This window comes from Triturus cristatus, chromosome 5_1, assembly GCF_964204655.1.
Source record: "Triturus cristatus chromosome 5_1, aTriCri1.1, whole genome shotgun sequence".
Lineage (NCBI taxonomy): Eukaryota > Metazoa > Chordata > Amphibia > Caudata > Salamandridae > Triturus > Triturus cristatus.
The window spans coordinates 897,803,893-897,825,740 of record NC_140587.1 but is presented as its reverse complement, the minus strand read 5'-3'; positions in this window follow the sequence as shown (position 1 = coordinate 897,825,740).

The window sequence follows — 21,848 nt, the reverse complement described above, 5'->3', positions numbered from 1 at the left end:
CAGAGACTGCCAGTTGATTCCTTTGTATTCTACTGCAGTTACCCAGAATATTCTAAAGAACAACTAGAGCGCTAACAGTCCTACTTATGACAAACGTATTGCACACCTGAAGCCATCTTGATTGGAATAAAGTGGTAACTCTTAACACATGTAATTTAAAAAGGAACAAAATGAGGGGGTTCATTTTGCCATAGAAAGTATGATTAGTGCTGCAGAAAGAAAAATTAGGGCACATTTTGAGTGACTTCTCAAATCCTCTTCTATTTCATTAAAAAATTCTGACATGCAGACTGAAACATGCACTTTCAATACCAGCAGCAGACTTCCCTGGTGAGCAGTAGCTTTACTACAGTGATCTAATAAGCAACTAGAGTGCTAACATTCTGAATTTATGGCAAATGTGTGACACATCTGAATGCCTTTTTGATGGAATCAAAGTAAAAAACTGAAAGTATTTCCTACTGAGGAGACTGTAGTAAATGAGGAAATTAGAAAACTTCATAACAAAATAAGTCTCATAAAATGGCCACTAGAGACAAAAGAGCCCAAATGTAGCACAAATATCACCCAGATGTAGCCCAAGTATAGCCCAATGACAGAATGTCCCAGAGTGTTCTAACGAACAAATAGAGCGCTAACAGTCTTACTTATGACAAAAGCATGGCACACCTGAAGCCATCTTGATTGGAATAAAGTGGTAACACTTAAAACATTTAATTTACAAAGGAACAAAACGAGGGGGTTCATTTTTGCCATAGAAATTATGATTAGTGCTGCAGAATGAAAAATTAGGGCACATTTTGACTTCTCAAATCCTCTTTTATTTCATAAAAAAATTCTGACATACAGACTGAAAAATGCACTTTGAATACCAGCAGCAGACTTCCCTGGTGATCAGAAGCTTTACTACAGTGATCTAATGAGCAACTAGAGTGCTAACATTCAGAATTTATGGCAAATGTTTGACACATCTGAATGCCTTCTTGATGGTATCAAAGTAAAAAACTGAAAGTATTTCCTACTGAGGAGACTGTAGTAAATGAGGAAATTAGAAAACTTCATAACAAATAAATCTCCCAAGATGGCCACCAGAGACAAAAGAACCCAAATGTAGCCCAAATATCACCCAGATGCAGCCCAAGTATAGCCCAATGACAGAATGTCTCAGAGTGTTCTTAAGAACAACTAGAGCGCGTACTGTCTTACTTATGCCAAAAGTATGGCACACCTGAAGCCATCTTGATTGGAATAAAGTGGTAACACTTAAAACATTTACATTACAAAGGAACAAAATGAGGGGGTTCATTTTGCCATAGAAATTATGATTAGTGCTGCAGAAAGAAAAATTAGGGCATATTTTGACTTCTCAAATCCTCTTCTTTTTTATATGAAAATTGTGACATGCAGACTGAAACATGCACTTTGAATACCAGCAGCAGAGTTCCCTGGTGAGCAGTAGCTTTACTACAGTGATCTAATGACCAACTAGAGTGCTAACATTCAGAATTTATGGCAAATGTTTGACACATCTGAATGTCTTCTTGATGGAACCAAAGTAAAAAACTGAAAATATTTCCTACTGAGGAGACTGCAGTAAATGAGGAAATTAGGAAACTTCATAACAAATAAATCTCCCAAGATGGCCACCAGAGACAAAAGAGCCCAAATGTAGCCCAAATATCACCCAGATGTAGCCCAAATATAGCCCAATGACAGAATGTCCCAGAGTGTTCTAACGAACAAATAGAGCGCTAACAGTCTTACTTATGACAAAAGCATGGCACACCTGAAGCCATCTTGATTGGAATAAAGTGGTAACACTTAAAACATTTAATTTACAAAGGAACAAAACGAGGGGGTTCATTTTTGCCATAGAAATTATGATTAGTGCTGCAGAATGAAAAATTAGGGCACATTTTGACTTCTCAAATCCTCTTTTATTTCATAAAAAAATTCTGACATACAGACTGAAAAATGCACTTTGAATACCAGCAGCAGACTTCCCTGGTGATCAGAAGCTTTACTACAGTGATCTAATGAGCAACTAGAGTGCTAACATTCAGAATTTATGGCAAATGTTTGACACATCTGAATGCCTTCTTGATGGAATCAAAGTAAAAAACTGAAAGTATTTCCTACTGAGGAGACTGTAGTAAATGAGGAAATTAGAAAACTTCATAACAAATAAATCTCCCAAGATGGCCACCAGAGACAAAAGAACCCAAATGTAGCCCAAATATCACCCAGATGCAGCCCAAGTATAGCCCAATGACAGAATGTCTCAGAGTGTTCTTAAGAACAACTAGAGCGCGTACTGTCTTACTTATGACAAAAGTATGGCACACCTGAAGCCATCTTGATTGGAATAAACTGGTAACACTTAAAACATTTAATTTAAAAAAGAACACAATGAGGGGGTTCATTTTGCCATAGAAATTATGATTAGTGCTTAAGAAAGAAAAATTAGGGCACATTTTGAGTGACTTCTCAAATCCTCTTCTATTTCATTAAAAAAGTCCGATATGCAGACTGAAACATGCACTTTTAATACCAGCAGCAGACTTCCGTGGTGAGAAGTAGCTTTACTATAATGATGTAATGAGCAACAAGAGTGCTAACATTCAGAATTTATGGCAAATGTGTGACATATCTGAATACCTTCTTGATGGAATCCCCGAACCGAGCGCGCACCCTCCCGATCGCGCGCTGAATGCTAATTGGCTGTCGAGCGTCTCTCTACATTCGAAACCAGGAACTGTTGGTGGCCATTTTCTGCCTCGGTAGAAGCGAGGCTGAAGATGGGAGGGGAATAAGTGTGTAAAAGATATAAAGGGGGCAGAGTGGAAATACTCTGACCCTCTAGATCTGCTTAGGGGGTCCCAGAAGGACCCCCTGTGGCCCCCCTTTTTTTCTAAATAAAAAGTGGCAAAATGCGCGCACGGTGCGCGCATCCTATCGCGTTGGATGCACGGATTCTCTCGCGGTGGGTGCGCGGATCCACGGCAACGTTTTTTGAAAAACGACAAGAAATCATTGGCTGTATAACAACTTTCTACACTGAAAGGTAGGGTGTATATTTTTGTTTTTTAAAGGTATGATTGTTATTGGTTAAAAAAAAAAGATTGTAAGGAACATTATATATGATAAGCTGATATGTTGAAAAGTCAAACACACTTCCTGCCTTGTGTAGGGACATTGTGTGCTGAACTTGTGACCTGTGAGCTCAGTGCAGTGTTCCATGAGCTGTTTCTATGGTAACAGGCAGAAGGCAGATTGGGGGAAGGGTTGAAATGTATTTCAGTTGGAAAGGGTTGAAATGTTTAACCAATAGAAATGTGTGTTTCCTTTTGAGTTTATGTGCGAAGGATTGTGATTTGATGTTTACATGTATATGTGTGGAAAATGAAAGGGAAACTTTTTCATTCTTTGCTTTTGCTGAGAGGTGCACAGTGCAGAGATTCTGTAAAAGAAAATATGGTGAGTGATTGATATACTCCTTAATCTACAAAAGAACTTGAAAAATGAGATATTTAATTGTGAGGGGATGTATGTAGACTATTTTGATTTTAATCAGAGTAATGTATTATTCCTGCTAAAGTGTAGGGAGTACTTTTTTTCTCTACAATGTGTGTGCATGTCGAAACCATTCTGTGATAGGTATTTGTGTTTTTCATGTGTTTGTAAACAGATAACTGTGCAGTTTTTATATTTTGGTAGAATTAGAAAACAAGTCATTGTTTATGAATTTGTGAAATGAGTTATGTTATGTTTCTATACTAAAATGTAGTACTACTTCTAGATGAAGAAATGTGTTTTGATATAGTGCAAGGGATAGTGTTGTTTGTCTAGAATCACACAGTGAGTCTGTGTGCATTTGGGAACCACTGTGAGAGAAGCATTTGGTAATATTGTGTATTTGCTGACAGATAACTGTTTTAAAACCAGTCAAGTTGTCAAGTTTTAGTAGCATTAGAAGACAGTTATGGCTTATGCTTTCATTATATGAGTCAGGCATTGACAGTAAATTGCAGTCGTGAAATATGTAGATTGTGTGCAGTTCCCTTACCACTTGCACTGTAGTGAATGAGTTTTGGTAAGCTCATAGGGATAGTGGTGCTTGTCTAGAATCACACTGTGAGTTAGTGTGTATTTGGGATCAGTGTGAGAGAATCATTTGGTAACATCATGTATTTACTGACAGATAACTGTTTTAAAATCTGTCATGTTGTGAAGTTTTAGTAGCATTAGAATACAGTCTTTGCTCATATGTTGATTAAATGAGTCATCCTTTGACACTGATGTGCTGTACTTAAATATGTAGATTTTGTGCAGTACCATTAACTCTTCCAGACTAGTGAATGAGTTTTGGTAAACTCCTAGGATAGTGTTGCTTGTCTAAAATCATACTGTGAGTCTGTGTGCATTTGGGTAAGGATTGTGAGAGAAGCATTTGGTAACATTGTGTATTTGCTGACAGATAACTGTTTTAAAACCTGTCATGTTGTCAAGTTTTAGTATCATTAGAAAACAGTTATGGCTTATGCTTTCATTATATGAGTCAGGCATTGACAGTAAATTACAGTCGTGAAATATGTAGATTGTGTGCAGTTCCCTTATCACTTCCAGTGTAGTGAATAAGTTTTGGTAAACTCCTAGGGATACTGGTGCTTGTCTACAATCACACTGTGAGTCTTTGTGCATTTGGGAACCACTGTGAAAGAAGCGTTTGGTAACATTGTGTATTTGCTGACAGAAAACTGTTTTAAAACTTGTCATGTTGTCAAGTTTTAGTAGCATTAGAAGCCAGTCTTTGCTTATGTGTTGATTAAATGAGTCAGGCATTGACACTAAAGAGCAGTCGTGAAATATGTAGATTTTGTGCAGTTCCCTTATCACTTCCAGTGTAGTGAATGAGTTTTGGTAAACTCCTAGGAATACTGGTGATTGTCTAGAATCACACTGTGAGTCTGTGTGCATTTGGGAACTTCTGTGAGAGAAGCGTTTGGTAACATCATGTATTTGCTGAGAGAAAACTGTTTTAAAACCTGTCATGTTGTCAAGTTTTAGTAGCATTAGAAGCCAGTCTTTGCTTATGTGTTGATTAAATGAGTCAGGCATTGACACTAAAGAGCAGTCGTGAAATATGTAGATTGTGTGCAGTTCCCTTATCACTTCCAGTGTAGTGAATAAGTTTTGGTAAACTCCTAGGGATACTGGTGCTTGTCTACAATCACACTGTGAGTCTTTGTGCATTTGGTAACCACTGTGAAAGAAGCGTTTGGTAACATTGTGTATTTGCTGAGAGAAAACTGTTTTAAAACTTGTCATGTTGTCAAGTTTTAGTAGCATTAGAAGCCAGTCTTTGCTTATGTGTTGATTAAATGAGTCAGGCATTGACACTAAAGAGCAGTCGTGAAATATGTAGATTTTGTGCAGTTCCCTTATCACTTCCAGTGTAGTGAATGAGTTTTGGTAAACTCCTAGGGATAGTGGTGCTTGTCTACAATCACACTGTGAGTCTTTGTGCATTTGGGGACCACTGTGAAAGAAGCGTTTGGTAACATTGTGTATTTGCTGACAGAAAACAGTTTTAAAACTTGTCATATTGTCAAGTTTTAGTAGCATTAGAAGCCAGTCTTTGCTTATGTGTTGATTAAATGAGTCAGGCATTGACACTAAAGTGCAGTCGTGAAATATGTAGATTGTGTGCAGTTCCCTTATCACTTCCAGTGTAGTGAATGAGTTTTGGGAAACTCCTAGGAATACTGGTGCTTGTCTAGAATCACACTGTGAGTCTGTGTGCATTTGGGAACAACTGTGAGAGAAGCGTTTGGTAACATCGTTTATTTGCTGAGAGAAAACTGTTTTAAAACCTGTCATGTTGTCAAGTTTTAGTAGCATTAGAAGCCAGTCTTTGCTTATGTGTTGATTAAATGAGTCAGGCATTGACACTAAAGAGCAGTCGTGAAATATGTAGATTTTGTGCAGTTCCTTTATCACTTCCAGTGTAGTGAATACGTTTTGGTAAACTCCTAGGGATACTGGTGCTTGTCTATAATCACACTGTGAGTCTTTGTGCATTTGGGATCCACTGTGAAAGAAGCGTTTGGTAACATTGTGTATTTGCTGACAGAAAACTGTTTTAAAACTTGTCATGTTGTCAAGTTTTAGTAGCATTAGAAGCCAGTCTTTGCTTATGTGTTGATTAAATGAGTCAGGCATTGACACTAAAGAGCAGTCGTGAAATATGTAGATTGTGTGCAGTTCCCTTATCACTTCCAGTGTAGTAAATGAGTTTTGATAAACTCCTAGGGATACTGGTGCATGTCTAGAATCATACTGTGAGTCTTTGTGCATTTGGGAACCACTGTGAAGGAAGAGTTTGGTAACATTGTTTATTTGCTGACAGAAAACTGTTTTAAAACTTGTCATGTTGTCAAGTTTTAGTAGCATTAGAAGCCAGTCATTGCTTATGCTTTGATTAAATGAGTCAGGCATTGACACTAAAGTGCAGTCGTGAAATATGTAGATTGAGTGCAGTTCCCTTACCACTTCCACTGTAGTGAATTAGTTTTGGTTATCTGCTAGGGATAGTGTTGTTTGTCTAGAATCACACTGTGAGTCTGTGTGCATTTGGGAACCACTGTGAGAGAAGTGTTTGGTAACATCGTGTATTTGCTGACAGATAAGTGTTGTAAAACATGTCATGTTGTCAAGTTTTAGTAGCATTAGAAGACAGTTATGGCTTATGCTTTCTTTATATGAGTCAGGCATTGACAGTAAATTGCAGTTGTGAAATATGTAGATTTTGTGCAGTTCCCTTACCACTTGAACTGTAGTGAATGAGTTTTGGTAAACTCATATGTATAGTGGTGCTTGTCTAGAATCACACTGTGAGTTAGTGTGTATTTGGGATCACTGTGAGAGAAGCATTTGGTAACATCATGTATTTGCTGACAGATAACTGTTTTAAAACCTGTCATGTTGTGAAGTTTTAGTAGGATTAGAATGCAGTCTTTGCTTATGCGTCGATTAAATGAGTCATGCTTTGACACTGATGTGGTGTACTTAAATATGTAGATTGTGTGCAGTACCATTAACTCTTCCAGAGTAGTGAATGAGTTTTGGTAAACCCCTAGGATAGTATTGCTTGTCTAAAATCAATCTGTGAGTCTGTGTGCATTTGGGTAAGGATTGTGAGAGAAGCATTTGGTAACATCGTGTATTTGCTGACATATACCTGTTTTAAAACCGGTCATGTTGTGAAGTTTTAGTAGCATTAGAAGCCAGTCGTCTTTGCTTATGCTTTGATTAAATGAGTCAGGCTTTGACACAAAAGTGCAGTCCTGAAATATAAAGATTGTGTGCAGTTCGCTTACCACTTCCACAGTAATGAATGTTTTTTGGTAAACTCCTAGGTATAGTGGTTGTTGTCTAGAATTACACCGTGAGTCTGTGTGCATTTGAGAACCACTGTGAGAGAAGCATTTGGTAACATCGTGTATTTGCTGACAGATAACTAATTTAAAACCTCTCATGTTGTCAAGTTTTAGTAGCATTAGAAGCTAGTCTTTGCTTATGCATTGATACAATGAGTCAGGGTTTGACACTAAGGTGCAGTACCATGTACTATTCTGTTCACTGTGGCAGAACTGAAAATTTAAAAGTTTTACCTAAGCACTGTCCTAGAAGTAGTCTGATTATTTAGTCAGTTTCTAAGTACCAAATGGATTGCTTCAAATAAAAGTGTTCTGACATACTATACACTTGTCTTTTACACCTTCAATTCCCTAGTCAGTATCCATACACTTCCAGGAAACATCCTGTCACTTCCTTTGCAGTCCTCTAGAGACCCATTCAACAGCATGTACTAATCCATTGACTGTGCCAAAACTCAAACACTTATAAATTCACCTAGACACTCTCTTTTCAGTACTCTAATGATTCAGTCACTGCCTAAGTATTCATGCACTGAGCCAGGTCTTAGCACATGGACTACGTCAAACCCATTTCCACTATGCATGCAGTCCTCTAACCACCTACACACTTGTCTTTCACACCTTCAATTCCCCAGTCAGTATCCGTTCACTTCCAGCAAACACCCTGTCACTGCCATTGCACTCCTCTAGTGACCCATTCAGCATCATGTACTAATCCATTAACAGCGCCAAACCCTAATGAATTCACCCAGGCACTCTCCTTGCAGTACTCTAATCATTCAGTCAGTACCCAAGTACTCATCCAGTGACCCAGGCCTTAGTATATGGACTGCTTCAAACCCTTATCCTCTATGTATGCAGTCCTCTAACCACCTACACAATTGTCTTTCACACCTTCAATTCCCTAGTCAGTATCCATACACTTCCAGGAAATACCCTGTCACTCTCTTTGCAGTCCTCTAGTGACCCATTCAGCACCATGTACTAATCCATTCACTGTGCTAAAACCCAAACACTTATAAATGCACCAAGATACTATCTTTGCAGTACTCTAATCATTCAGTCAGTGCCTAAGTATTCATACACTGAGCCAGGCCTTAGCACATGGACTGCTTCAAACCCCTATGCACTATGCTGCACTCTTCTAACCACCTAGACACTTGTCTTTCACACTTTCAATTTCCTAGTCAGTATCCATACAGTCCAGCACTTGTCACTGTCTTTGCACTCCTCTAGTGATCCATTCAGTACCAAGTACTAATCTATTCCCTGTGCGAAAAGCCTAGCACTTATAAATTCACCTAGGCACTCTCCTTGCTGTACGATAATCATTCAGTCAGTACCCAAGTAGTCATGCAGTGAGCCAGGCCTTAGCACATGGACTGCTTTAAATGCCAATGCAGTATGGATGCAGTCCTCTAATCACCTACACAGTTGTGTTTCACACCTTCTATTCCCTAGTTTGTATTCATACTCTTCTAGCAAACACCCTGTGAGTAACCCAGTGTGTCTCCTTATAGTACTGTAATCATTTAGTCATTTAACATGTAGTCTTTTAGTGAGGTAGGCTTTAGGGCAGGAACTGCTTCAAAGTAGTATGCACTATGCATGTAGTGTTTTAATGATCGTCACACTTGTGGTTCAGGGCTATAGTTTCATAGTCAGTTTTTATATAAAATGTGTTTGTACAATAATGGAATAGTATAAATTTGAAAGTTATTAATATACATTTATTTGTGATTCTTTTTTACAGATACAGAACAGGAGTTTGTCTCATCTGTTTGCACTCTTCTCGTGCAAGATTGTTTGGATGAAGGGTCCTTAGGTGTTTCATCATACTTGCTGTGCCGCACGAGTATTTTTTTGTTAGGATCTCCTCGTAACAGAACTCTTTGGCAAATCTTGCGAGTGACAAAGGTGGCATTGGTCTTTGTTTGCTCCTTGGAAAATGTAAAAAATGTCCTCACCACTGAAGAAAAACTTTGTTGGTGTGGTGCCTTCTGCAAAACATTTTCTTCAGATTCGGTAAATATTTTAAAGCGGCAACATTTACAGTTTTTGTAAGTTAAACTTATAACATTTTGTTAGCTGTATGCATTTTATATATTTGTGATTTGTTTCTTGTGGTATTTTGTTGAGAATACCATGTTGTTGTTTTTTTAACAATCTTTCTTATTTTCCAGGTCTGTCATCAACATCCATTGCCCCCACAGTAGTGTTGCGTCTTGTTGTTTTTTTATTATTGTTGTTACATTTTGTTTATTAGTTTATTGTTCATATATATGTTAATAAAAGAATAACGTTTGAAAATAGTTTTTGGTTTGTATATTTATTATTATAAAAAATAAAGTTTAAAAAAAAAATTAATAACGTTTTTGGTTGTTTTCTTAACTGCTGTGTGACTCTTTCTTGTTCTTATTACTGTTATTTGATGGAGTTCACCATGGTGTTACATTTTGGGGCACTTATCGCTGGAATACTGGTGATATCTGGAGTTTGCACCAACTTCTGAATAGTGTGTTAGATTTATCTCAACTTTATTTCTGTTAAAGTGCTGATAATGAAATGGAGAGTAGCCGTTCCCGTGCAAAAAGACACGAGGCGCACCTTTCCGATTTATTCTAAATACTAAAATCCTGTATTGAATTGCACTCAGGTATTGGCTGCACTTACAGTGTACACACAAAATCTATTAAGAAATCTCATTGTATTTATATTGATTGGGAATAGTGCGTCAGGTGCTGGATCTTGATGAGATACACTGCTCAGTTCGTATATTGTTCTGCACACGAAATAAATCACATCACAACGTTCACACCAATTGCAATGCGAAACAAATTCCGGCGATAAGACACGTTAGCACCAGGGATTTTACACCTGCTTTCTGCTGGTGTTAAGCAGGACAACTACCTGCACCATGAAAGGGAACACAGCCAAGAGCCACACCAGAACACCCACAGGTACCATAGAGTCAATGAGCATGATACAGGGATACCCATGAGGGCCAGAAGACTCATCTCAACAACTCCAGAACCGCCAATGTCCCCCAAACCCACATCTTAGTAAGTGTGTCCCTGTGGTCATTGTCTTAGCATGATAGGCATGAGCCCTGCAACATCACAGTGTTCTGTCACCTCAGCGTTCGCAGTGAGCCTGGATGTGTAGCTACGCATGCATCCTCCTGCATGCACAACTTACGTGTGCTGGTCTGGGGTTCACAGGTCAGTGCAGGGGTGTGCCTATCTGGCAACGGGAATGGGGTGTCTCGGACATGTCTGTGTAGAGGAAGTGCGGTAAGTGTGTCTCTGTGTTCTGGTGTGGCCTGCTACAAGAGCCGCAGCAGTTGATGTTCTAAACTGGCATGCACCACCTCCAAACGGCACTGTGATGTTGTAGTTGGAATGTAGCAGGACATGCGCAAATAGGCATTACAATGGTGTGCCGTACGAGTGCACAAGATACAACAGCACACCGTACAAAAGTGTGGGGGCTCGTGGGAGGGAGGTGCAGCCGTTTGGCAACATAACACACAGTGAACTCGACCATGTGCCACATGCTGGGCATCTCATCCATGATGACCACGGTCGCAGACATCCCACAACACCAACGACTGGCCTTTGTACACATCCTGTATGAATGCAGCATGGTTTTCACTTCTATGCTCGGTCAGTGGTGTGATGTTGGCGGGTTGTGTGACTTGTGCTGCTTGTTGGTGTGTTTCATTTTGGCCATTGTTAGTCTATATGTGTGTTGTACTTAATTGTGCATTTGTGCCATTCTGCCCATCTCCCCCCTCCCCCCACTCCCTGCTTCTTCCTCTTCCTAGTGCTGTTGTGTCTATAATTTTGTTGCTGCACACATAAATACATGTAAAGAATAAATTAGAATAGTTCCTTGATTCTTTTAGGTTTCAAAACTTCTCTATTGGTTTCTTATTAATTTTCCATATGAACCAGTTTTTTAATATTCAACAACACATAGAAGTCAGAAGTGCAACGTATTCTATCAACGCACTTTCTAGAACATTCTACCACACGTGCAGGTTAAAAGTTCATCAATTTTTTAAAACTTACCGATATTTTTTTGTAACATTTTCTTGAATATTTAACGACACTTGCAGGTTAAAAGTTGACGATTGTTTTAAGTTCGAACAGTGCCTTCCAAATGCAAGTAGCAGGTGTGGTTGATCTGAGCAAATTGTATCCATTGATATGTACTCCACGTTGAAACTGCTTTTTCTTAACCAATCAGAAAGATTCTTTTCCACAAAACTAATGTGCACCCTACTTTTTAAAAATAATGCTTTTTCATGATATCTTCAGAGATAAGTTATAGATAGGAATTAGCATTTAAAAAACCTTTGAAATTCACTAAAAAAAACCATAGGTTTCATGCACGTTATAGTTATTAATTGGCATTTAAAAACCTTTGAAATTCACTGGAAAAACCATAGGTTTCAGGGGCGTTATAATTAGGAATTGGCATTTAAAAAACCTTAGAAATTCACTGAAAAAACCATAAGTTTCAGGGGCGTTATAGTTAGCTGGACATTTGAGATGTCATCTGTGATGTCATCAGTGATGTCACTGACCATGTCATGAGTGATGTAATATGTGACGTCATCAGCAGTGCATTGCGGGGGCGTGAGTTATAGTTAGCTGAACTAACTATAACAGGGGAATTTCTAGAGTTTTGTACGAGGGAAATGTCCAGCTAACTATAACGCCCCTGAAACCTATGGTTTTTTCAGTGAATTTCTAAGGTTTTTTAAATGCCAATTCCTAACTATAACGCCCCTGAAACCTATGGTTTTCAGTGAATATATATATATATATAAATGTAGAAACAGCAAGTCACCGCCACCGCTCCTCTCGCCCCGGGTACTCACTCCTGCGGAGGTGATCTGCAATAAATTCAACAAAGAGGCATGTCCTTGAGTAAAGTGCTTTATTGTGCAGACCCCCTGCACCAACAGACGCGTTTCGCTTTGCGGCTTTGTCAATGTCAGTTACACCGTGCATAATCGGCAGTATTTTATTACTCAACATGTCACATGATATTTCATTAACATAGAAGACAGACTCACGTCGCTTAATGCTAAAATTCATGGTGGCCATCTTAGAACATGTTTTTGTGTTCGTGCATATTACTGCCAATAAAAAAGTGATAAAGTTCCATTTTGTGATTTAAAAACATTATACATGGGTGAACATAGTTCTTATTAAACATTTGTGATTAAATATATTACTTCAAACTTATGTCAGCATTTTTAAGTAGTAATTGCCAAAGACCAAATGTTTCTAATGTATATTATGCTTTTGACATTGTATATATCTTTCCACAGTGCTCACTCTTATGTGTGTTTATTATGCCCTGAATGGGCAATTGTGCGTCAGGTAGAGGGACGGTGGTGGGAAGGGAGGGAGGGGAGGGAAAGGGAATATTATGTTCAGTTTTCCCTGATGGAATTTGACTTGTAGAAGTCCCTAAGCCCTATTGAAGATGTACCCATAGTTCCTCATCTATATATATACATCCACAACAATCGTATTCCACGTATCCAAGAAACGATGCCACGCCCACAAATATCCTTTACAGCGTGATTTTTATTCTTAATGCCAAGTCACTCTATGCGTTTTGAAGTTACACCTCCTTGTTCACAAGTACCAGTGCAATGCAAACCTTGGTGTTTTAAACATGACACATGACACACCTTCGAGTCATAGACAGTAAAAACTATATATCAATAATTTAAAATAAATATAAAACATTCTATAATAAATTAAAACATTAAACTATTTTTAAAAAAATTAACTAACATTTCTCAATACAATAAGTGCAACAGTAGGGAAAGTGTTGGATAGCGGAGGGGAAAAATTACTATTCCCACTCCAAGAGTGCAACAGTAGGAATAGTGTTGGATAGCAGAGGGGTAACATTTACAATTCCCACTTCAAAGAGTGCAACAGTAGGGAAAGTGTTGGATAGTGGAGGGGTAAAAATTACGATTCCCACTCCAGTGAGTGCAAAAGTAGGATAAGTGTTGCATAGCAAAGGAATTACATTTACTATTCCAACTCCAGTGAGTGCCACAGTAGGTAAAATGTTGGATAGCGGAGAGGTAAAAATTACTATTCCCACTTCAGTGTTAGCAACAGTAGGGAAAGTTTTGGATAGAGGTGGCGAAAAATACTATTCACACTCCAAAGAGTGCAACAGTAGGGAATGTGTTGGATAGTGGAAGCTTTAACACTCTAATATCCACAACACACACCTAAATTAAACTATAAAATAATTAAATACAATTATATATGATTTTTTAAAGGAAAACGATTTCTATTAATAAAGAATAATTAAATAACAAAATGATATTTAATACCCACCCTTTACCCATTTAAAAGTAAAAACAAAACACGACAAATAAACATTTACCCAAAATAAACATCAAATAATTAACATTAATTAACAACTATATAATAATAAATTAAACAAAAACTACTTCCCACCCTTTACTCCTATAAACACCACAACGCACACATTCAATTAATTACACAATTACCATAATTAATTACCAATTAATTTATCAAAATTAATTACCAACTAATTATTAATTCATCACTTAAAAATAATCTACTTTCCACCCTTTACACCTATAAAAACTACCACACACAAATATAATTATTTACACAATTAACACAATTAATTTCAAATTAATTAATTAAAATTAATTAACAACCAATTATTAATTCATAAATTAAAAATACATTTCTTTCGACCATTTACACCTATAAACACCACAACACACACCTAAAATTAATTACACTATTACCATAATTAATTTCCAATTAACCTTTAAAATTAATTAACAGCCAAATATTAATTAATTAATAATAATTTAATTTACACATTTAACACTATAACATCTCAATTAAACAAATATTAATAAATAAAAATTAATCAATAAATTAAATATAATTAAATTACTTCCCAACCTATTCCCCTATGAACCCCAACCCGCTACGGTACTAAAAGCGCAAAATTCAAATAATTGTTTTTTTATAACTACTGAAAATTTAACACATATATTAAAAATACAAACAACTTTTATACAAAAAAAATTGATCTAATACATATAAAATATATAGTAAAACATATAACAATAATAAAAAACTATATTTTTAACAACTATATTTTTGCAAACGATATTAAACACTTTGAAATTTAAAAAAATTATATTTCTTACCTTAAGTCGATAATTTTGACAACGATATTCTTGCTGTCGGTATTCCTGACTCATGATATTAATGACTCGATATTTCTGCAACTCAAATTTTTGTACTCGATATTCTGTCTCCACACCAACTTATATGTAGTAGAAAATGAGTTTAAGGCTCAGCAATGTGCTTTGAATGTCAAGTTGGCCTGCCAAGAAAACTGCATCTACACACTCTACTGTAACAGGCCCAAGACATGTTAAAAGGGCTTCTAGTCCATGGGAGACTTCTTAGGTGCCGATTCCGATCCAGGTCGGAAAGCACCCCGACCGAATCAGATCCGGAGTGTTTTCTGACTGAGCCGGACCCCTACAGTCCGACCGAGCGAGTACGATGCGCACGTATGCTGTCGGACTCGGTTCGGTCAGACTCCCATAGAAGTCAATGGGAGCCAGTTGTACAACGCGTACATGCGCTCCCATAACTGAATGGGTACGCCTCGAACAATGGGTACGCATCGGTGCCATCTGTGCTGTACATGCCTGTGTGGGAGAGACCCCCTACATGTCCCTGTACCAGGTGGCAGGCACTGTGCAGTGCCTGCAACACAGTGCAGGGACAAGCAGGACATGCTTGTTTGGACATTGCGGCGATGCTGCTGGCAGCACACGCCCGCCACAATGTTAACTGCCGCTATCCGACCGCCGCGGTCGGATTTCCACTTCGGAGCATAATAATTGGACCAGTTTTTTCCTGCTACATTGGCGGTCTGAGTGATTTTCCGACCGCTATGCTAATAGACCCCTAAGTCTATCTTTAAGTAGGGAGGCACTATACGCATCTTTTGTTCTCCGTCAAAGTTGTGGGTTTGCCTAGGGGCTAATTACATTGACACCCCCTTCACGCCAAGTAAGTAAGATCAAGTATTTCTATAATACTTCCCATTTAAGTCCCTTCTTCTGTTATACGAAACATGCAGTCTTCTCTTTCATCTTTTGACAGTGAGTCCTATTGTGCCTCTGCAATGCCCTGCCAGCCAGAATCACAGAGAGCTCAGTCCAGATTCTACCAATCATCCTGATGGGAATGAGTGTTGTTCTGTCTCGCTCTCTCTGATACCTATTCCCCTTGTTGAGAAACAGGTACCTCCTACTTTCCTGGAATGTGATACAGGAAGTGGGACAGCCAATATAAGGAGAAAAGGCAGATTTAGTCTTGCTGTCCTTTATGCAGCCATACAAGGGTCATGACATTCACATGTCGAAATGCTTTCTATCAAAGGTAAAAGTTGATTCCACTTCATTTCACAGATACCAATCCATATAGTGTCCCCCTGAGGTAAAACCATACCCTTATCAACAATGCAAGCTCTAGCATACTCATGAACCCAGTGAGCAACTATCCAGACACAAATCATGCTGCTGGAGTCTTTATGAACCTCGATAATCATGCTGCAGATTGAGAAGTCTTCATCAAGAATCAGTGATTTAAACATAAGAAATTGTTGTTTCAAGTTGATTGCATTGGTAGGTCATAAATAAACGTACATTGAAAGGTAACCAATAAGTTGTGTTTCTCTGTTGCAATAAAAAAACAATTTCACCTTCACACCTTTACAAGTGGTCATCAAGTGCAAACATAGTCTGTGCAGTAATTTGTTCAAACTGATAGGGTAATATGAACAAATATGAATGATTTTAAAGTTGTTTACCTTTAAAGAGAAGGGTATGTATTGTGAACGTTCAATCAGATAAGAATCGTCAAGCGCACTCTGATCTGGTAAATTTGGAAACTGGTTTACCTTTTCTTATTGGTAAAGACATCAATATTATGCTAAGTTGAACCCATGCATTTGTTTCCAACACAAAATAAAAAATCCTGTCTCTTAGAGGATAATAAAGCCAGACCCTGGAGGTTGCTAAGAGAATAGCATTCCATAATTAGGTTGAGTTCAGCTCACAGAGAGGAGAAAGACAGATCTGTGACCGAATGAGTTTATCAATGTTTTCATTAAAATACTTCCAAAAGTTTCTAAAAAGAGTAACAGGAGCTATGCTTTCTGTGCTGCCTACATTAAAAAAAAAAAATCTCTGTTTAACGGATGCTTTTTAGCTGCGTTAATTTTTGCTGCTTAAACCTTTCTACTAATATTTGAAATAGGGTTTAGCGTCATAAAGCATGGGTGGTAACACACCCACTAACACCCCCTTATCCAGGATTTAAGGGGCACCCCAGACACTTCGATTTTATGTGATGAAAAGAAGGCAGGACTCACCGAAGACAGGCGCTAAGCTCTTCGCCTATGGCAGCCACTCTGCATCTGCTGGACTTCAACATGACCAAGGCAGGAGGCCAGTTACAAAAGGAAGGTGGGTCCCTCTGCAAACTCCAGACTTTACAAGAACTCCCTTGGATTAGAGGAACTAGTGCACTGCAGTTGGCAGGCACAAACCGCTAAGTCCAAGACCTTGAAGTCCTGTTCCCTGAGCCGTCCGGCATGGCTGCTCAAATTTCTTGGGCAAGTGACTTTTGGGAACTGTAGCTTTCTACAATGTTCCCCTAGTCCTCTGGATAAATATTTCCTCAACCGGTGTGCTTGCAGTAATCAAGGCTTGTTGGTGGTCTGTCCAACTACAACCTGCTTCACTTGACGCTTCAAGAGAAGAGATTCACCTACATTATTTGCCAGCCACCTCTGTGGCTCCATTGTGAAGATTTAGCATATGTTTTTACCCTCTCTTGGCAAGTCTGCAGCTCCTCGGGCCGCAGATTCCTCTCAACGCCACAGATAGCCAAGAGCATCTCTGCACCGAGTCCCCCGAGCCAGGTAGAATGGATCTGCCTGAAGACTCTTGGTCCAGGGCCAGCTTCTTTCCTATTTTCTTAAGGGTTTTACTCAACTCGCCCTGCGTGTACCTTTTTGCTAAGATAGCCATGTCAACGCCCAAGCCTGATTGACAGCTCCATTTGACAGCTAAAGTGCACCTCTTTATCCCGCCCCCCTGAGCCAGATGAAATTGTGCTGGTTATCATGAACTGGTCTAGAGAGTCAAAAGACCTTAACTCCAAGTGGGTTCCATTGAACTCACTCTCTTAGTAACCACTTGCATATACGTGTTTTTTCTATTGACCGCAATATTAATATTTTCACATTGTAATACACTGATTTAGTTTATGGTTTCAAAATTGATAACTCTGGTCACATTGTATGTATTGCTTTTGTTTTGGTGTCTAAAAATATATAAAAAGCAAAGCTATTTTTATAAATTGGTGTCGGATTTCTCTCTAGTCATTTTGGTGATGTGAAATGCTTAACACATGTTCCTCAAAGTAGCTTGTCTGCTCTTTTCCACTCTACCAGGATTGAGAGAAGGTGTACTAAGTGAGTAACTGTGTTCCATCTTTATGGATTGTGCTAGTATTTCATAATAAGGCACCCCTGCTATACCACATAGTACTTTCACCTTGCAACAATAGTACATGAAGAATAATAGAGAAAGATTTGAGACATCCCAGGCATGGCTTACCACAATATGTGGTGGAGCACTTACATCAAAACCCTGCTGCGCATGGCTGGAGGGCATGGGCGTTGGCCCACCTTGGAAGATGGGTTGCAGAGCCTGGCCATAGGCTAGGCCTTGCAGCAAACCTCCACTGCACATTACTGAAAGCTGTGCACAATGGAGTTTGGCTACATTCGTGGATGGGGAGCAGAGCCTGGTGGGAGACCAGGATCTGTAGCCAACCCCTGATACACAAGATTACAGACAGTCTGCAGCTGAGGTTGGTGGTTAGCCATAGAAAATAGGGTTTAGGTGTTGGCTGGAGGGCAGACTATGGGTTCAACTTCCTGTGCAAATCATAGCATGTGAGCAGCACGGATTGGCCTCTCACAGAGCTTGGAACTGTCCTTGCAGCGAACCCCCACTGCATAAGACTGAAAGTCATGCACAGTTGGGGCTGGCTACTAACAAATGGTGTAGGGCTTGCCTCAGCATCCCACGCTTTGGCCAACCTCTACTGTGAAGGCCACAGGCCATGTGCAGTGTGGTTAATCACCTGTGAAAGTTAGGGCACAGGAAATCGAGCCAACATCCAATGCAAACCCTCTTTCACTCACTTCTACACTTTCATACTCTCTTTCATTTACTCACTCACTGGTTCACTAACCCCTAACTCTTACAGTCCATCAATCTCGCTTGCCCGCATTCAAAATAAACAGCATATATTTTTGTCTTTCTTTAAACCACTAATGTAAATTCCAAAAAGAACCTTGTTTGTTTTTAAATACTTCTTTTCTGTTTTTGGTGTTTTTACTTTTTGGGGGAAAACAACAAAAATACATCAACAGTTACAGGAAAAACTAGGATAAAAAATAACGTCCTTGCAAGTCCCCTGGTGGAGAAGCACTTAATTTTGACTGTGCTTTACTCTCCTCAATATATTACTGTGCTGCTGCAGACCAAGCAGTGCAATCTCACTGTGGTAAAGTAGGAATCCATTTCATTGTGCTCTTGCTTTGAGACATCTTCTTTCATCCATTCACCAGGAGGGATTTAAGTGTATGAAAGGTTTGTGAAAGCTGTTCTTACCTCGGCTGCCTCTGCTCAGTTATTATTGTACAACATTCATGCAACATACTTCGAGGTACTTGAATGTATGATTTTTTTCTCCAGGTATAATAGTAAAGGATAATTCAGACAATGAATTCTGTATGCGCCTTAGTTCCCTCGGTGAGGATATCTACAAGTTCTTCACTTTCCTCTGCCTCATGTGCTTGAGGATTTCCCCCTTCTGTTCCTGACCATTAGCCACTGAAAAAGAGAAAAAGTTTTGCTTACTCAAAAAAGGAAAGGACACCAAAAAACGGTCTCCTTTGCTGCAGAGCAAACTATAGCATGGAGTGTAATGATATGTCCGAAAATGTCAATAATTTCTTGGGTGTGGAACTATACATTTACAGAAAACTATCAAATGTTCTGAGTGGTCTACAAGGGTTTGTGAATCATCTCTGGCTCCTAGAAAACAGACAAGGATGAATATGGCTCACCCTAGAACAGTAGTTCAGGTTTCTGATCCGACTCCAACAAAGGTCAAAACATGGAAATGTGGAAATGTCCCACTAGAGTTGTGAGTTTGAGTTTGAAATTCCACTTCGGAAACCTACTCTCATACAATAAAAAAACAATGTGTTTTCTTATCAAATCCAGCGATTAAAAACAATGACGGGATTTGCTGGTCCTGATTTGGTTTTGTGACTCTCGGAAAGGAAGTCCCAATAATCTATGTATGCAAGAGCTGTGACCATGAATAAAGACCTACAGCACTACAACACTGTTTTTATTAGAGCTGTGAAAGAGCCATGTAACCAAAAACACAAAAAAGGCATCCTATTGGTTAAACACTCTACACTTTTGAAATAACAAGCTTGGAGTTTTAAGAAAAACTAAGTCCACCCTTTGTAGGATATTACACTGGCTTTCTCTCTACAGTCTAAAGACTAAGGGCCATATTATCAAGGAACGGCGATAACACACCAGAACCTGGGTTTCTATGGGAATTCTCAAGGGCATGTTATCAAGCCCATTATCGCCGCTTTAGTGGCTGTTTCCTGCCGCTAAAGCGGCGATAATGTTATCGCCATTCCTTGATAATATGACCCTGCGGGGCATATTTACAAGCCCCTATTGCCACCACAACATCACTTTCAGTGGCATTGTGATGGCGATAGGGGACTCACCTTATTTACAAGGCCTTGTAAATAAGGCACGCTTCCATGCTGTGTTTAGTGTGAAAGGGGCGTGCAGTGTGGGTGTTGTGGTGGGCGCTCCACCGCAACATCCATTGATTTTGACGCTGCCGCCTATTTACAAGGACAGTGTAAATAGGAGGCAGCGCCAAAATTAAGACCAGGGTAAACCAGGTCTTAAACAGACAAAATGAGGAGAAATGCTTTATTTCTCCTCGTTTTTGCTGTTTCTTTGTGTGCTACATTGCCCAGCACACATAGAAACAGCAAATTGCCTATGATTGTTTATGTGCAGGAAGGTCTCTCATCCTGAACACAGACAATCCTTTAAAAAAAAGGCTGTTTTGCAACTTCTATGTGTGCTGCTTTGAGCAGCACAAATAGACGTTACAAAAAGGCATTTAAAGATTGTTTATGTGCAGGAAGGGGGTCCTTGCTGCACATAAATAATCTTCCCCCAACACAGGCACCCTTGCACTATGGTGCAAGGGTGCCTGCGCTGGCACTGGGCAGATAAATTTAGCGCCAGCGCAGGTGGAAACGCAGGGATGCACCGTATTCTAGTAAATATAGTGCAGCCCTTCGTTTCTAAAGTGACGAAGCGTGTCATTAGCCTTCTTGCGTTAACGTCACACTTCGCCACTTTATTGTAAAAATGTCCCTAAGAGAGGCACACGTGTGCTGTTCTAAAAATGTCGGCACCACAACAAGGACTGAGCCAGCAAGCAGGAGAATTAAGCCAACAGCAGTCATTTGTTGTCTCACATCGAGCAAATGATGCTGAAGTGGCAACAACTTTAAGTGTTGCCAGTGTTAATCAGGTAAGAAGAAGACCTCTTGTTTGGAAATTCTTCATGCACCTCGGAGAGGAGAAAAAAGCCAATGCCTAAAAGGTTATGTGCTCTTTATGCAACCAGGTCCTACCATTCGGATATCCTGGGACGCACTTGTTTGCCACTGGTGGTATAATGAAAGATCTAAGAGCAATGTACCCTAAGGAGAACTACCAAGCATAGACTTCTAAGAATAAACAGGAGCAAGGGATAAGAAAAAAATAACAAAATAATTTCCTTCAAGCTGTATAGGAGGAAGAGGATCAACGTCTGCAGTTATTCTCCACATACTGCAATACACTCAAAATAATTATTTGTTCTGAAGAGATGATCAGGTCCATCATATCCATGTTCCATGAACCACCACCTAAAAAAAGTCTCTTTTGCAAAAGAGGTATAAATAGCAAAAAATACAGTTTAAGAAAACTAATTCAAGACAACATTTACAAAAATGTTGAAAAAGTTACAGAAAGTTTTTAAAACATTAAAAAAGCATACAAAACACACACAAAAATTAGGCACAGTGGCATTATCTCCCCGCAGTTGGTTGGCAACTGATCTCACCAGAGACTGCGCCCAGTGTCAAAACTTTCACCTATTGGAAAGTCATGCA